The sequence below is a fragment of the Homalodisca vitripennis genome, unplaced genomic scaffold, assembly GCF_021130785.1.
Source record: "Homalodisca vitripennis isolate AUS2020 unplaced genomic scaffold, UT_GWSS_2.1 ScUCBcl_884;HRSCAF=3788, whole genome shotgun sequence".
NCBI classification, from domain to species: domain Eukaryota; kingdom Metazoa; phylum Arthropoda; class Insecta; order Hemiptera; family Cicadellidae; genus Homalodisca; species Homalodisca vitripennis.
In genome coordinates this window covers 2,911-21,224 of record NW_025776985.1, presented here as the reverse complement: position 1 = coordinate 21,224, position 18,314 = coordinate 2,911, and the positions used below count along the sequence as shown (strand labels likewise).

Genomic DNA, 18,314 nt, shown 5'->3' with positions numbered 1-18,314 from the left:
CGGTGTAAAACTACTGAGTACCATGTATGGTACTCATGGCAGTCAACCTGTTAATATTCTACACAGCAACTATTATTATACAGACAAACGAAAAACATGTTAGGAAATGGTTTTTGCGTGGTGATATTCTTGATTTTTTCTTCAAGATGGTGTTCTACATCTTAAAATAAATAATATTAATCTATGTATTTAATTATAAGTTACCTTTATCCAGTGTTATCAACGGTTGGGGTCGAGAATCGACATAATAGTATTCTAACTTAACCTACTAATAATGAATAGTTATTAGTAGAGTAACCTGGAGGATAACCCAGCGCCTATAAGGATATATGGGCCTACAAGATTCTCTAAGCTCTTGCATAGTTCCTCAAAAAATTTTAAACGAGCCGCTACAATATCATGTCGTTCCAATAAAAAACTTTCTACCATCATTGGTTTTCTTATACCTGAAACCAACATGCCTTAATAATCTATTTGTTGAAGTTACCGATCCGTTGTAATCAAGTTTTTGTTTGAGATCCTGCGTGTTTCTTTTTGATGTGGGAAATTCCCCTCTGTCGTAGTACGAAAGGACAATTCGTCTCAAAACATCTTTTCCAAAGTCATCAAAGCCTGTTATTTTTGATTTTCGACTTCTTTGTTTTCCTGGCGTTGAAAACTTAATTTCTGATGATGAAGGTCCATCTTCTTCGGACAGCTTAGCTTCTTTACTTATTTTGTTAACGGTTCTTTCACTTACACCGCAGGCCTCAGCACACAGTTTACCACTTTGCTTAAAGTTTAGAGTTTCTCGGAAATTTGTCAACGACAGTTTTTTTTAAGAAAAGTTGTAAACGTTGTAAATAATACGTCGTTCTCCACTACGTAGGGTTTTTTTTCCGCTACCACTCTTACTTCCGGATGGGCTGTGCACTTGAACAAACATCATCACACTCCATTTTGTCCAAATAAGGAATCACAATAACAAGTATATTACAATTTAATGACACTACACAGAAAACAATCGGTACACTTATAATAGCTACCAATAAACAACACTTAAAAAACACGAAAACGTTCATCAACAGTAAAATTCAGCACAAAATAATATATGCGTACTGGAAATTGAAGAGAATGCAGTATTTTCAACCGCCACTGATTAAGCGACAATAGGCACTGACTGACGGTCAGAGACCGGGATGAGGAAGGGGCTGTTTCTTGGAAACAGTATGACTCATCCGTCTGTTATTACCACCACTGCTGGCTGGTGCGGCTTTTGTTTACAGGTATTTCACCCGATTCCTCCACATTTTCACTCGTCTGACATCATCTATTATGTACTGTGTTCAAATTTAATTGGATGTTATAGAAAAACCGTTACTTTAGAATTTTATAAGAAAGTGCATTCATATTATAAAAATACTTGTGCTGTAAGTGTGAACACGCCCTACAGCGGCCGCGGCCACGGCCACGACCGCGACCAGCGACCAGTTGTCAGCGACCAACAGGGCGGCTGGCCGCGCGGCCAGTAGTTCTCCTTGTCTGCTTCTGGCCGCTGTGTCCCCAGTTGCGTTAATGGACGTCGAAGAGATAGCCGTAACAGTGCATGTGTACAGGCACTACATTAAACGTAGAAGAAGGAGGTATTGGATACACCCTATGCTGCAATCAAGGCCTACAAGAGGACAGTTTTTTACATTCTTTTATGAGTTACGGCTATATGAAGAGAAATTTTTCAACTATACAAGAATGTCTGTTGCTAGTTTTGATCAGCTACTCAACAAGATTGCAGATAGTATAAGGGGAACAGACACATCAATGCGGCCATGCATAGGAGTTGAAGAAAAACTACTGGTTACATTAAGGTATGTTTATTTATATTAATTAATACAAATTAATGATTATGTAATAAAACAAATGACAAAACCAAGAGATAATCATTATACAAAAACTATGTAGTAAATCCAAACTGAAGTGCGATTGTTTATTCAGTTGCATCGAAACATGTGAATATTGGAGACTCAGCACTGTTTGTCACCTCCACTGTATTCACTAGATGCTCCAGATGATAATGGGGTTGAAGTGTGTTGGCGGGAAGGATATCCATATGGGGTTGTGGAGTAGCCTGGAGCGAATTGAGCGTTACTGCCCGAGTGAGACGGGTACTGGTAATTTTGATTTTTGTGCGTACCCTGTATATGAAGTTCTTCCTGCTGGAGTTACCTGATTTTGTTCCAGAACTGCCATAAGCTGACGTTTAACAGATAGTTTTAAGTGTTCAGGAACTCTTTTTAAATCTGAAACTAGAGACATGAGGAACAACCTGTCCTCATCAGATGTCAGTTCAATTTCACGGTTACGCCGTTCCTCAGCCGAATCTTTGAGTATTTTTACCAATTGATGTCCCACTTCGTCTTTAGGTTTACGTTTTTTTGCTAAAAACCCGCGTTTCATACGGCCCGGTTGGATCTGGGTTCGCGGCAGGGGCTTCAATGTCTAAATGTAAAAGATCTGTATTATCCGGATCCTGACGATCAACATTTGAATGTGTGTTTGTGGGGGGATTTATTTATTTATTTATTTATTCATATACGGTTAACACCATTTTACAATATACAGTAATTTTACTTGCAGCCAACATCAAGATGAACAACAATATATTCAGTATAAAAGAATAATTTATGATATTAAATACGGTAACCTGTAACATAACATGCAAAGTATGAATCAATATTATAACAAATTCAAAAGATAAATATATATATGTATGAGAACTTAACATATTCTGTTTCAACTTCCAACGGTCGAGGACCAATATACAACAATATTACAAATATAATTCTACAAAGACGGCTAAATCCAAACTCAGTTACAAAGGGTCAAGCCAAACATGCAACATCACTCAAACCAAACTACTACTTACAAGCTATGGGTCAAGCCAAACATGCAACTGGACTTTATATATATAATCTTACACATAAATAGCAAAAAATGAACCAATATAATTTATAATAATGACTTTAGCAAAAGCCATAGCAATAGATAAATATACATGGCTTGTAACAAATATTGACAATGATCATAACAAGAGGTAAAAGTATGTAATTACAACGAATAATTAACACACAAAAGCTACAACATACACCAAATGCATATCAGCTTCAACAAAAAACTTAATTCATTTATAGTGAGGACAGAAAAGTAAACAGATACATGCTATCAGATAATAATTACAAGATATACAAAATTTAGATGAGCTAAAATATGTACAAAAAAATTCAACAAACCAACTATTACTACATAAATAAATACAACATGCATAAGTTACTGCAGCAGGACATGCCAGCTCACAAAGCACTGAGTTTCCTGAGTTTTCTCCTAAAAGCATCATCAGACATAGCGAAAAAATCAAAGTCAACAGGAAGGCTGTTCCCCAGACGGTGGAGACGTGGTATGGTACTGAAGAAAGAATATTGGGTTGGACAGAATCTTCTTTCAAAAAGTTGTCTGGTTCTAAGAGACTGGTGGGCACGAATGTCGATTCTCCCAAGCAGATCAGTTGAGTCCACAGTGGCTGAGATGATCCCCTTTAGGAGCATTAGATCAAGGACTTTACGTCTGAAATCCAAGGATTGAAGTCCAAGATGGTGGCTTAGGTCATCCAAAGGAACATCCGCATAACGAAATCCAAGTTGTACACCAATGACCCGAAGAAATTTTCTCTGAACACCCTCAAGAAGATCAATGTGGCCTAGTTGATATGGTGACCAGACAGGAGAAACAGTACTCCAGGATGGGGCGAACTAGATGAATATAAAGTGTCCTTAACGCTCCAGGAGAAAAACCATCCTTGGACACTCTGATAATAAATCCAAGGGCCGAACTTGCCTTCCTACTAATACAGTCTAAATGAATGTCGGGACTCAATGTAGATGTCATTGTAACTCCAAGGTCCTTGACCACAGAAGATCTTGTAAGTGGCTCTTCACCAAGAGAAAAATTGAAGATCAGAGTGTCAGTTCTTCGAGAGAAGGATAGTACTGCACATTTAGATACATTCAATTCCATTTTATTCTCAGAACACCACAATAGTACGTTATTCAAATCATCCTGGAGCAATCTGCAATCAAGTTCTGAGGCTACTTCATTATATATTTTAGCATCATCTGCAAAAAGTAATATTTTTGAGTGTTTGATAACATAAGTCAAATCGTTTATAAATATGGTAAACAATACAGGGCCCAACAGAGAGCCCTGAGGGACTCCAGAAAGCACAGGGAGGCCCGAGAGGTTGCCCCATTATATCTGACCTTCTGGTGACGACCACTAACATAGCTTTCAAACCACCGCAGCATGGGTCCAGCGACACCCATATTGCTAAGCTTAGCCAAGAGATGTACATGGCTCATCCTGTCAAAAGCCTTAGCGAAGTCGATATATATACTGTCAACTTGATGACCTCTTGCAAAGGCTGATATAATATCATCCTGATAAATTACCAGATTTGTTAAAGCTGATCTACCACTACAGAAGCCATGCTGGGCCCTAGATATGTGACTCTTAAAGAAAAAAGATAGTCTAGCAAAGAACCAGAGATTCAAACACCTTTGCCAATGTTGATTGTATAGAAAATTGGTCTGAAATTTTTTATATCGGAGACAGCTCCACTCTTGAAAATGGGTGTAATAAAGCTTGTCTTCAGACATTGAGGAAAGATACCCAAGTGCAAAAATCGGTTGAAGTATAAAGTCAAGTGGGGAGCAAGAATGCAACTGCAGTTACTTCAATATCGAGGGTGGTATGTCATCAGGCCCCGGCCCCTTATTAACATCTAGAGAAGAGAGGATCTTTTCAACTTCGTCACAAGAGGCAGAGAACTCAGTGAAAGAACCGATAGTCAAGCAGTCCCCATAGGAAGGTCTCCTAGTGGATGGCCTGAACACTGAAGAAAAGTGATCGGCAAAGAGTTCACAGATGTCCTGAGATCCTTCAGCAGTCTTACCATTGAAACACATCCAAGCATTAAACCTAGCAGAGTCCTTAGTATGATTTATGTGAGCCCAGAAAGCCTTAACATTGGTCTTCATAGCTCCTTCCACCACCCGCTCAATATACAGCTGATAGCAGAGTGACGAAAGTTCCTTACACTGCCCTCTCACGCGACTAAATTCCGTGTAAATATTCATATCAGAAGTAGCCTTATACTGACTATGAAGCTTCCTCTTCAACAGAACCAGTCTCCTCAATTCCGGGGAGAACCAACAGGGAAAGGAAGATTTCCCTAAACCTTTCATTGGAGTCTGAGATTTAATTAGGGAACTCAGGCTAGTACAAAAGTGTGTAAAGGAATACTCAATATCTTCACAATCATCCAAAATAGGGTACTGCCAGAGCTGCAAGTCTTGAAAGACCGCTTCCATGTTGCATCTTTTGAAATCATACTTATTAACTGTATTTCTTGTTTTCATATTGCCATTGCACACAACTTCAATGTCCAAAGGAGGATGATGGGACTCGACAGGCATCAACGGATCCAAAGCCAGCTCAACCGATACATTCTTCAATGAGGAGAATACAAGATCCAGCACAACTTCCCGGTCATTCTTAACCCCATTAAACTGTTGCAAGTGAAAGAGGTTAACAAAACCCAATACAGACCGAAAGGAAGAATCCCGCTCAGCATCCATGGAACATGTCCAGTCCCTGTTAGGCAAATTGAAATCTCCAACTATAAGAATAGGCCCCTTTGTGCCTGCAGAAAAGTAATGCCTCCTCACAGGCAACACAGAAGTCCACATACTGGCTGGCTGGCATGCTGGGTGGAAGATAAACAGCACTTAGAAACATAGAAAAACCAGTAAATCTAACCGATGCAAAAACACACTCAACAGGGCAAGCACGATGCACTATCTCTTGGGAGACCAATCTGTCATGAATACCCACAATAACACCGCCACCGCTCATCTTGTTTGAGGTTTCATCTGAACGATCGCAACGATATATCTGATAATGTGTAAGGCCAAGTTCAGCATCATCTATATCGGGTACAAGGTTTGTCTCTACGAGGATAATAATATCATAATTACTTTCAGCAACGGCGAGCTTCAAAATATTTAACTTACTTCTAAGACCATTGACATTCTGAAAGTAAACATGCAGATCGGTCTGGTCTTTAAAGTTTATTCGTTTTTTGATATGCCTTTAACGATAGCAGGGATTCCATGGGTGTATTTGATGGTCAAGGAAGTTTCACCTTTCTTCTTACGTTCTTCAAGTTCCTTTCTAACTTCCTGCAAATACTGACGTTCTTTAGGAGTGCGATCTCTACCAATCGAGACACTTGCATAATCACCATTTGCTGATGAAACCAACTCCTGAGAAAATTTAGAAGTGAATACTCTGGCATCATTTGACGACTGGAATATCACTTTAAGAGGCCTATTCTTACCACGAATTAGCTTACCCAGTCTAATAGTCCTTACACGTTCAAGGGGCAAATTTATTTTCAGAGCAGTATTTAAGTTAGACACGTGGTTGAGGTCGTGGTCTTGCCTATTTTTTACGGTAGAACTAGTGGACTCCCCTAGATTATAAATTATGACATTTGCGGCACGCTGTGACCTATCATTTAGTTCGCCAATAATAGCTTCTGTATCAGAGCCAACAACAGTATCTTTCAAACTTTTAAAGTCCTGTTCAAGAGTGGTTATTTTTGATTCCGTATTCAGAAGTCGAGGTTCCAAAGAGCAAATCTTAGAGTTTAAAGCTTTAATGTCCTCCTTTATGGGGGCTATATCCTCAGATTTCAAGAAATCAACCTTCGAAATAAGATGATCCATTTTCCCAGCAAGGTCAGAAATCTGAACAATCAAATGATTAATGGGGTTTCCGACATCTTTTAAACAATCAACCCGACTGCAGTTCCATGACAATTTCTTATTGCCTGCAAACTTTGCATATTCCGCCGCTGACATTTTAATACAATCAATATGAAACCATCGGTCACAAGGTCCATCGCAACCAATGGCCTTCTCCTGATCAAGTACTTTTTTCATACATATAACACAAGCAGGTATCGTAGAAACCATCATTATCAGTTCCCCAAATCCGCAGCTGTACAATCCACCACAAATAAATGTATAAGATAATCAGTCCAACAGCAAAGAATTTTATATAGTGTTGTATATCATATCTAGAAGGCTGTGGATTTCAGCCGGCGTGTTTCTGGTGCTCTCTTTAGATGCTGTTAGTGACTTGACAGAGATGTGATGTGGATTGCGGAATGAAGGAACGGACTGCTGTTACTGTTACAAGAAGCAGACAGCAAACAATCCTGGTTTTTCGTAGGACTAGGGCAGTATTAATGTGCGAGTTCTTCCAGTGAGTGATTAGTTACAATTAACATCTATCACATACAACAACTCACGGACCAAAGTTGTTCAAATTATTGTATTGATAAAGCTTATAAGTAGACAGAAGATTAAATACGGTATCAATTCAACAGCACTACGAAAACCACTACAACACAACAGCTATCTTGATTTTTTTTTTCAAGATATTGTTCAAGATATTGGGATTGTTGGTGTTTAAAAATGTAAGTGTATTATAAATTACGTAAGGTGTTTTCCTCTCAGCAGCCGAACCACTTTCTACTCCACTCAGCCTCCGCTTCTCTCTGGCGTATGAATCTTTGATGTTCTTCCACTTCTTCTGAAGGGTCATACCTGTAATAAAACAATTTGGTTGTTTCTTTTCAATCTTATAAGAAGGGTAATAAGTAAATAACACAAGTGCAGTAGATCCTCGATTAACCGGGGATTACAGGCTTGTAGTAATCTCGGATAATGAGAATCTCGGTTAATAGAAACATTATAGTTGAAACTAATAGACGGAGTAGTAAATGTAATAAACATTTAAATTTCTGGAATTAAGAATTTACTGGGTACTAGAATTGATAAAGTGGTTTGATGTTTTAAATTCACATACAATAAAATAAATCACATTAGTTGAAAGAATTTTCAAAATTGAAACAATAAAACTTTTAAACTATAACGGTTCAAAATTGAAAGTAGCAGCCCAACGTTAAGGGAGCTCCCCTCCCCTCTATACTCTGTCGCTACTCAAGGCCAACTGTTGGCGGCTCTCGGTGCAACAGGAGTCTCGGTCGAAAGAAGCTCGATTAATCGAAGTTCACTGAATAATGAAAAAAAATGTGTTTAATACCTCTTTAAAAAAACGCGTTTTACAAAATCAGCAAAAAAATATTTTTCTTAGAAAATTGCTTAAAAATAAATTTTTAAATTATAAAAAAACACTTCGATTTTTCCAATTTTGTAAATTAACCATTTAGAAGTGGGGGCCAAAGCAGCTGGTGCTTTCAATTTAATCCATTGCGAAATTTGAAATTAAACATTACCAAGCAGAGATCAACACGTAGGTGTTCAATATTTTTTTATTGCCACATTTTGTAGCATTGATTTTTACATAAAATAACTGTATATGTATTTTTTTCAAGGTATCTCGCCACTGGAAATTCATTTGTGGACTTGCACCATTCCTATCGACTTGGAGCTACTACCACAAAAGAGATTGTTGCAAGAGTTTGCTCAGCGTTATGGAATGTTCTCAAAAATGAATGCCTACCCGAACCTTACAAAGATGACTGGTTGAGAATTGCTTCAGAATTTGAAAACCGAGCAAACTTTCCAAATTGTTTAGGCGCGGTTGATGGAAAGCATATAAGGATTGTGAAACCCCCAAATAGTGCATCATTGTATTTCAACTACAAACATTACTTTTCCATCGTCCTTATGGCAGTGACAGATGCTGACTATAAATTTGTTTTTATAGATGTTGGCTCTTATGGAAAGTGTGGAGACTCTACAATATTCCAACAATCTGCATTACACCAAAGAATACTTGCTGATACCATTGATCTCCCAGAGGACAGAGCGATTTCAAGTTCGTCGTCTACACCCATCCCTTTTGTGTTTCTTGCCGACGACGCCTTCTCATTGTCACACAGAGTGTTGTGCCCTTTCATTGGAAAACAGCTCAATGACACTAAAAGGACATTTAATTATCGCCACTGTCGAGCCAGACGATATGTTGAGTGTACGTTTGGCATACTAGCCAATAAATGGCGCATATTTCACAGGCCTTTGAATGTGGATGTTGATTTGGCTATAGACATTGTTAAAGCGTGTTGTATTTTGCACAATTATGTACGAAGTAGGGATGGTTTACAGTTTGTGGACACATTGTACAAATTCCCAACTGACAACGATGACTCTGAAAGTACACATCGCAATCGTCAGTACAACTCAAACACAAGAAACATCCTAGCTGAATATTTTGTCAATGAAGGAGCAGTGCCGTGGCAAAAGAACTATCTGTGAGAAGGACAGTCTCATCGCAAAACTACTTCTATGTCACTCAAGAGCAGTGGAAATTAACTAATATTATTACATTTGAATAGGCACAATGTTAAGTTGTTTTAGTGATGTGTAATAAATTAAAAATTTACTTACATAGTTTATTTTTTTTCAGTTGTGTTGGAGCACCCACTGCCCCCAAACAAAAGAGTAACTTCCTCCCACATCTTCTTCTTTATGTTTTTGTCACTATAATCGTCTAATAACATATTCCACAAAGATGGCCTTTCTTTAATAGCTAAAATGAACCTTTCGGTATCAAATTCAACCTCAGCCATTTCAAATCTAAAACTTAACCTCAAACAAGACTCACCTCGACTGTATCTGGCCGCGCACTGGTCGCTTGACAGTGCGCGTTGTCTCATCTAACTGCGTGTTTTCATTGGCCGCGTAAAAAACATGTGGCCGCGGCGGCCAAGACAGAAAATTCTGGTCGCGGCGGCCAGGTGGCCGCGTCGTGGCCGCAACCGCTTGGTGCGTGTTGTTACAATGGGTGAAGTGAATAAAGCTGAGCAAATGCTCTTTCCTCCAAAATATGAGTACGTACTCCGGTTTCATGTGAATAAAAAGAACTTGCTCAGTTTCGGAGCACTTTCTCATGTTGACGACTAAACAATTGACTTGGAGTATCTACTCACCTTTTTTAGGTGAATAAAACTAGGCACTTGCTCCAAAATGTGAGCAGGTACTCCAGAAATTACCGATCTACTCATTAGTAGATACAACTTGCTCAAGTAAAGACGTTCAATCTTGTGATGGCAGAGTTTTTACCTTTTCGTGTTGTAAAACTTTACAGAGTGCGTCGGGAATCTCTACAGCAAGACTATCGAGCTCTTTATCGTTTTAATAAAATGAATTTTGAGTGGATTAGTGATCATTTTCTTGGGGAAAACTTTGAAAGGCGTGGTGGTGCGTTGTCCAATTTGGACAGAATGGGTACTTTTCTTCGATATGTTGGTGATCCTGGGTCTCCGAGTGGTGTTGCCGAAGATGTTGGTATCGACAGAACTACAGTCTCAAAAACCATTTCAGATGTAATGGCAGCTATATTACTGAAGAAAAACGTATGGATAAAATTTCCTTCTACAAGAGAAGAAATGGAACAACAAAAAGCCAATTGGCAAGAAAAATACAGATTTCCTTCAGCCATTGGAGCTGTTGACTGCACTCAAATACCTATACGCAAGCCTTCTGATCATAGCGATGAATATATAAATAGAAAGGGGTTTCCAAGTATAAATGTGCAGGCAACTTGTAATTTTGCTGAAGAGTTCACAAGCGTAGATGCTTCTTGGCCAGGTTCAGTGCATGATGCACGAATTTGGAGAAATTCAGATATTTACAGAATTATGGAATTCAATGCACTCCTAATTGGAGATTCACAGTATCACAGATTCACTCCAATCCATCACAGTAAGTTGTTGAATAAGAAGTTCCAATCATAGTTTGTAGTTCCTCTGTTGAAATTCCGTTTCGCTCAGATGGTGCTTTTGATTGTGGCTGATCGATTTCCTTAGATTGTTCTCGTTTCAATTGTATATCAATCAATTTTTCTGCTTTTTTGAAGTACTCAAGCTGCTTAAGTAACACCAAATGTTGTAGCTCAGGCAAGGTCAAATCTTTAGTTTCCTCAGTTTCAATTAATTTAAGTTTCTTCTTTGCCTGTTTAACGTTTCGTCCTGTTACATTACGTTGTTCAGCGTTTTTTCTTGTTGATTCTCAGTTGTTTTGTCCAAGCTAAGTTTCAAAGTTGGTGGAATCCACCGAAGAGTCAAAAGAAACACTGTTTTCATTCTGAGTCTCTTCAGTCCCCGCAGTAAACAGCACCTGATAACGTAAAGTTCTTTATTACAAGCGTAGTTCTAAAAAACATTAACACAAAGTTTACCAGTACAATATGAAGAAAAAATGAGAGTTTATTTATCATGCCAACAAGATCAAATAACTGTTATAAAAGGCAAAATTATTTTTTTAGCAGTTTTAACTGAACTTACCTTTTAAACGTACAATAGCCGGGTTGTCGATGTCACCTTCAATAAAATTAAGTAACTCCTCTTCCCATGGTTTTAAGATAACCTTCATGTTGCCAGTCTTGTTAGTATCTGCCATTGACTTCACTCTCCTCTTCGTATTATTGAATTTTTTCCAAATTTTGGCTTGAGTCGAGATGCAATCCCAATTCATTATCGATTCGATTTTGAATCTCTTCAATGGCTCTGTTTCTTTTGTTTTTGATACTTGGTATATTACTCTTTTCCAAAATAACTGGATATTCCTTTATAATCGAAATAAATGAAGCCTGGTTTTCAAGTTGTGGGTTATTCCCTTTATCACAAGCCATCACTTGTTTTGTTGTAACTCGTAAGACAACTAAAACAACAATGCGAATGTGGACGCTGAATATTAGTGTTATCTGCTCGATACCTGGACAAGTTGCAACACGTCTGCCTAGCACAAGATACGGAAAGGGAACTGTGAGCACTTGCTCCATTTGCCTGAGCAAGTCCTCTGGCCCAATATTGACTTTTTATTCACATTGAATCAGAGCACTTACTCGTATTAGAAGGAGTTACTCCTCACTACCTGAGCATCTGCTACAGAGCATGTACTCCAACTTTATTCACTTCACCAATTGTTCTTAATGTTAAACTGGCCGCGAGCGGCTGGCCGCTGTCGTGGCCGTGGCCGCGGCCGCTGTAGTGCCTGTTAGCCCCCTAAGATTTTTCAACTATGGCCAGTTTAAATATTTAAATCACCCACGTGTGAAAAGAATTACATAACACAGATTCAAGACTACTAATAGCCAGGTAGGAAAAATGCTTTCAATTGGTTATAAATTTATGAGAACCGAAGTGCGTAACAAAACCGTTGCGGTAACAATTCCCACCGTTATGTACTGAATAAGTATATTTATGGAAAAGAACATATATTTCAGATGTATTTGTAACTTTCTTACCAAATTGAAAATCCATTTAACATAACATGATTATACTATGCAAACATGTAATGCCTTATTATATATAAGTGATAATGGCATTATCTAACTTTTTTAAATACGGGAAATTAACGTTTTTGCGGTATTTTTATGTTTTCTTTTTAATTTATATTTCGGAATTAATTCTTATTAACTTATTATATTTATATTTTAATCCTACGCTCTACGTATATGAGTAATATAATACAATAATTTATTTCAATCCATTTAACTCAACATGGAAATAAGCTACAGAGATGTACTTTTTTTAAATGACCGTAAAATTACATTTTGTAATACGTAGTTAATTAATTTAAGACAGCTCTAACATTTCTTTCGAGCGTAGCGGTTAAGTATTTTAAGAACGCTGGACTCGCGCGGCTTGTGGTTACAGCGGGGAACACATTTGGTAACGTCGCTCAGTTCTCGTTGGCCGCTCCAAGGTCACTCTCAAGGTTCTCCCTCAACTGCACTGTCTTATGGTTTTTTTGTATAATATACTTCTTGAGGCGGCGAGAAACGGTAATGCACGCTTACAAAATGAATCTACAAATATCTAGAAGATGGAGAAATTCTGTTACCCAAATAATACAAAATGTATTTGAGCTTTAAAATAAGTTTATATTTTATTAATTGGCTGAGCGTTGGCAAAAGAGGTTAAAAAATTTCATATATTTTTGCTGGAAATGTATATATCCACATATATATCATATTTAATATTCTACATAGCAACTATTATTATACAGAAAACAAAACAAAGTTAGGAAATGGTTTTTTGCGTGGTGATATTCTTGAATTTTCTTCAAGATGGTGTTCTCCATCTTTGAGGAAACCATGTTGCCACTGAGTCTCCTAAAACAAAATTAACCCATGCAATAAAATAAATAATATTCATCTATGTATTTCATTATAAGTTACATTTTATTCCCGTGTGATCAACGGTTGGGCCGAGATTAGACATAATCGTATTCTAACTTAACCTACTAATAATGAATAGTTATTAGTAGAGTAACCTGGAGGATAACCCAGCGCTCTGATTGGTCGAGAGCAGGTCACGTGATCCAAGATGGCGGTGCCCATGTCGCGGTATGGCGGGAACGTGCGGGAAAAAAAACCCTTATATGTGGGGAAAATTCCTTCACACTCAAATGGTGACGAGCACCAAATAGGAGAAAGCCAAACTCCCGTAGAACATAACTAAAAGAGTAGAGAAACTGTGACTTTAATTGCTGTTTATACTTATTTAGTTCTGTAAATTATAAACTATTTTACTCGTGTAGTATTTAATGTTACTCTACAGAGAAAGTTTAATTGTGGTGTGCACCAGTGTATAGTATTAAACTAAACTAGTAAGTTAAGGAGATATCTATGATAAAATATACTCCTACATCATTGTAGGTGTAAGTTGTGTAAACATTTTTATTTTCAGTGAAATTTGATTTCTTTTAAACATGGATTATGTTGATTATATAGACTATTTATTAGATGCGCCAATTGAGCGTGTTGTTCGTGATAGAGATCCCTTTGACATTTACTCTAACATTAAATTTCGAGAACGATTTGGTTTTTCTAAAAGATTCTTTCATATCTCTTCTCTATTTGATAGGGCCTTACCTTGAACATGATACAGACAGGAACTTTGCATTGTCACCACAACTTCAGCTTCTTTGTGGTTTAAGGATATTTCGTACAGGTTCTTACCAGTTAGTTGCTGGTGACTTAATAAATGTACATAGAACAACAGCTGGTAGAGCTTTAAATAATGTCATAAACGGTTTGCTTACCTTGAAACCGCTATACATTACCATGCCCAGCACTGAAGAGCAATGTAGTGAAAAAAGCGAGCCTTTTATATATTAGTAGGTGGTTTCCCAAATGCCATAGGAGCAATCGATTGCACTCATATAAAAATACTGTGCCCACCAGGTGATAATAATGAAATTTTTCGAAATAGGAAAGGTTTTTTTCTATTAATGCTCAAATATGTGATGCTGATATGAAAATAATGAATGTTGTAAGTCGATGGCCAGGTTCGACCCATGATGCTAGGATTTGGGACAATAGTGTTGTTGCTGCAAGATTTGAAGCTGGTATAGGCTATATGATGGTTTTACTTGTTGGTGATAGTGGATATGCGTTGTCACTCAAGCTGATGACTCCAGTATTGCTGCTTACAACCCAAGGAGAAAGCAGGTACAACCGTGCACATATTTTAACCCGTAATATTGTAGAACGAACTTTTGGAGTCTTAAAGAAATGATTTCAAATTCTTGAGAAGGGAATGAGATTCAATCCAGTTAAGTGAGGAGCAAACATTCAAAAGGTGATTTCTCACTCTGATGCAATTTTACAGGAAACAGAAAAAAACCTATAGAAACTCAAACACATGATTTAACCTTGATTTTTTTATTTATTAGTATAGATGGTCCTTAGATAATCAATAGGCATGTAGCAGATGTTAGCCTCAAACAAACTAGTTAAATGCATTTTAATTTTGGACTTTTTTCTTCCATAGTGACTTTCACATGCCCTCAAGTTAGAAATAATATCTCTTACTAGTAGACTACCCTGGAGGATATCCCCGCGTTCTTATTGGTCGAGAGCAGGTCACATGATCCAAGATGGCGGCGCCCATGTCGCGTTTTGGCGAGACCGAGCGGAAAAATCCCCGAGGACGGGAAACATGCTGGAAAAATTCCCTCACACTCCTAACCTCGAAAAAAATTGGCGGGAACAAAAAGAATGGCGGGAACAAAAAAAAAAGTGGCGGGAACTTTGAAAAACCAACTACCTACATAGCAAAAAAACTTGTTTATTTTAAATAAAACTAATTTAAGATAAAAATAATGGCATTCTCCCGTGGATGATCACCCGACAGATTGGACAACGTAAGAGCCTATGGGCACATTGTGGGCACACCGAGTGTGTCCACAAGGCCTCAACCCTACCGTCGGCAATCTGTCCATACAGACACAGCAGCGAACGTGCCTAGCCGGGAGCGACGGTTCCTGTTCCTCAGGGTCGATGTCGTCGGGATCCCTTGGGGCCTCTGACTCCATGCTCTCGCCGATGCCGATGAGCAGACCCTCCAACGACGAGCGCACTTCCCTCCAAAGTGCGTACGCTATCACGAGGCTCTGGTCACGGGACGTCTCGTCGAGAAGATGGTCGACGAGCCAGAGTATATCCCTGAGCTCGGCCCTCAGGGTGGACATCGCAACCAACGCCCCCACGGTGCACTCCACGGGAGCGTGCGTCTGCGAAACAAAACAAAAAAAGGTGTAGTAGCCCGCCTCAATACGATGAGTACATTACTCTTTCTCGCAAAAAACGAAAATAAAATACCTAAAGGAAATGGTCCAGCACTAGTTCCCGTATCCTCTGCCGTGCCACATCCACTCCTGATGCAGCTTTAGGAGGCTGAAAAGCAAGTAAGGTATCACTACTACTACTACTAGTTACTACTACTACCACTACTACCGGTGGACATTTTACCCTTCTACAAGCGCCGGTTCGACCCGTTGAGGTAGAGGGTTGGGCCGAGGCGGGCTATTACACCTTTTTTGTTTTGTTTCGCAGACGCACGCTCCCGTGGAGTGCACCGTGGGGGCGTTGGTTGCGATGTCTACCCTGAGGGCCGAGCTCAGTGATATACTCTGGCTCGTCGACCATCTTCTCGACGAGACGTCCCGTGACCAGAGCCTCGTGATAGCGTACGCACTTTGGAGGGAAGTGCGCTCGTCGTTGGAGGGTCTGCTCATCGGCATCGGCGAGAGCATGGAGTCAGAGGCCCCAAGGGATCCCGACGACATCGACCCTGAGGAACAGGAACCGTCGCTCCCGGCTAGGCACGTTCGCTGCTGTGTCTGTATGGACAGATTGCCGACGGTAGGGTTTGAGGCCTTGTGGACACACTCGGTGCCCACAATGTGCCCATAGGCTCTTACGTTGTCCAATCTGTCGGGTGATCATCCACGGGAGAATGCCATTCTTTTTATCTTAAATTAGTTTTATTTAAAATAAACAAGTTTTTTTTGCTATGTTAGTAGTTGGTTTTTCAAAGTTCCCGCCACTTTTTTTGGTTCCCCGCCTTTTTTTGGTTCCCGCCTTTTTTTGATTCCCGCCAATTTCTTTTCAAAGTTAAGAGTGTGAGGGAATTTTTTCCCGCGTATGATGGATTTTTCCCGCCCTCGGGTGATTTTTTCCGCCCGTTCCCCCGCCAAACCGCGACATGGGCGCCGCTATCTTGGATCACGTGACCTGCTCTCAAACCAATCAGAACGCGGGGATATCCTCGCGGGTAGTCTACTCTTACTTTATTTTTCTTTTCGATACTCCTGTTACTTTTCCTTATCACCACCTCGCTTATCCTCAATAGGCTCTCCAGAATAAACTTTTGCGACTAAATTGGCTAGCCCTTTTCTCCCTACTTTGGTGATAGCAAGAAAATTTTTCTTGCAAACAGGAATTCTTTTTTCATTGCTTTGTATATAGTAATTAGCTGAAAAGGCATGCTGTGAGCCTGCTGAAAGAGACTTGTTTTGGTTCGGCATGTTAGGCCTACGTCGTTTAACGTTCTTTGTAACGACTAATGAAGAAAGTATAGAATCTTGGCGAAGTTTTTCTGGTACTTTATAAAGTTTGTCCCGCAGTTTCTTTACATCATTTGGTCTAATATCAGAGCATGATAAAGTCTTAGTGGAGTGTTTGCATGGGATGTAAACATTACTACCTGATGGTGCAGAGTACCGCTTACGTTTGGCTTCTTTCCTTTTCCCACCACTTGCCTGTCTCTTGCGTGTCCCACTATTTCCAATGCTCACTAACACACCATCCACTACTTCTTACATTATTTTCAAAATTGTAATAAAACAACATTAACTTAATCTTAAAACTTATGAAAACAGTCTAACATGACTTTAAACATTCACTATAACCTCAAATATCTGCTGGAAATAATAACAGATGACAACTGGTCATGTGACACAAGTGAGCAGCTGTGATTGGTCCACTGGAGAAACCACTAATTGAATGAACATAGGCTTTGGAGGAAACACTTTTTGATTGAGATGTCAGTTTTCTACATTTATTTTTATTAGGAGAAAGCATTTTTGACTGAAACTAATTATTGAATCTCGTGAGATTCAACTTAGAGAGTAACAATCAGCCAAAAACTCACTTTTTAATTTTTTTGTGAGAAATCACCTTTTGAATGTTTGCTCTCCTCAAGTGTGGAAACATAATAGTAGCTGCAAGTGTGCTGCACAACTTTGGTATTGAAGTAGGTGACGTTTTTCAAGCGGATGAGGTTGATGTGGAAAATGAACCGTATGAGGTAGAAGTTGTTGAAGAAGGCGGAAATCAAGTTAGAAGAGCATTCATTTTGAACTATTTTGCTCAGTAACTTTATTTATAGTACTTTGTATTTAGAATTGTAACTAAAAAATGTGATCATACAATTTTGGAAAGTGGATGACTTAATAACAATAAAGTAATTGAAATGTGTTTATTTAGTTTATTAATTCATATTATGAAAGGACACACACAAAAACAAAACTTTTACAGCATTGTTACATATGTAATTAAAAAATGTTCAGCTGTATGAGATTTTACAAAGGTAACAAATTATCTTTACAAAGTAATAAATTTTCCATTGATGCTAAATTATTTAAATAAACATCACCGCTAGTGTTTTCAACCACATTCTCATAGTGTATTGGTATTGGTCCATTTGAAGATGTGTGGTTTGTAATACTATTACTAATTTTCTGCAGTATATCCATACGGAGTACGTGTTCAGTTTCAGCAAATTCTCTTTCAATCAACATCATTCTAGCTGCATGCTCCTCTCGAAGTAGCTTAAGTTTCAGTGAATGGAAATCTGTCACTTGGTCAGCAATTTCAGTGGTTGAACACCGTCGTTTTCA

General features: G+C 38.7%; 1 pseudogene; it reads left to right on the top strand.

Moving 5' to 3' along the window:
• The first annotated feature begins 10,071 nt into the window (after positions 1-10,071).
• LOC124371043 lies at positions 10,072-14,692 on the top strand (annotated as a pseudogene).
• Positions 14,693-18,314: the final 3,622 nt, after the last annotated feature.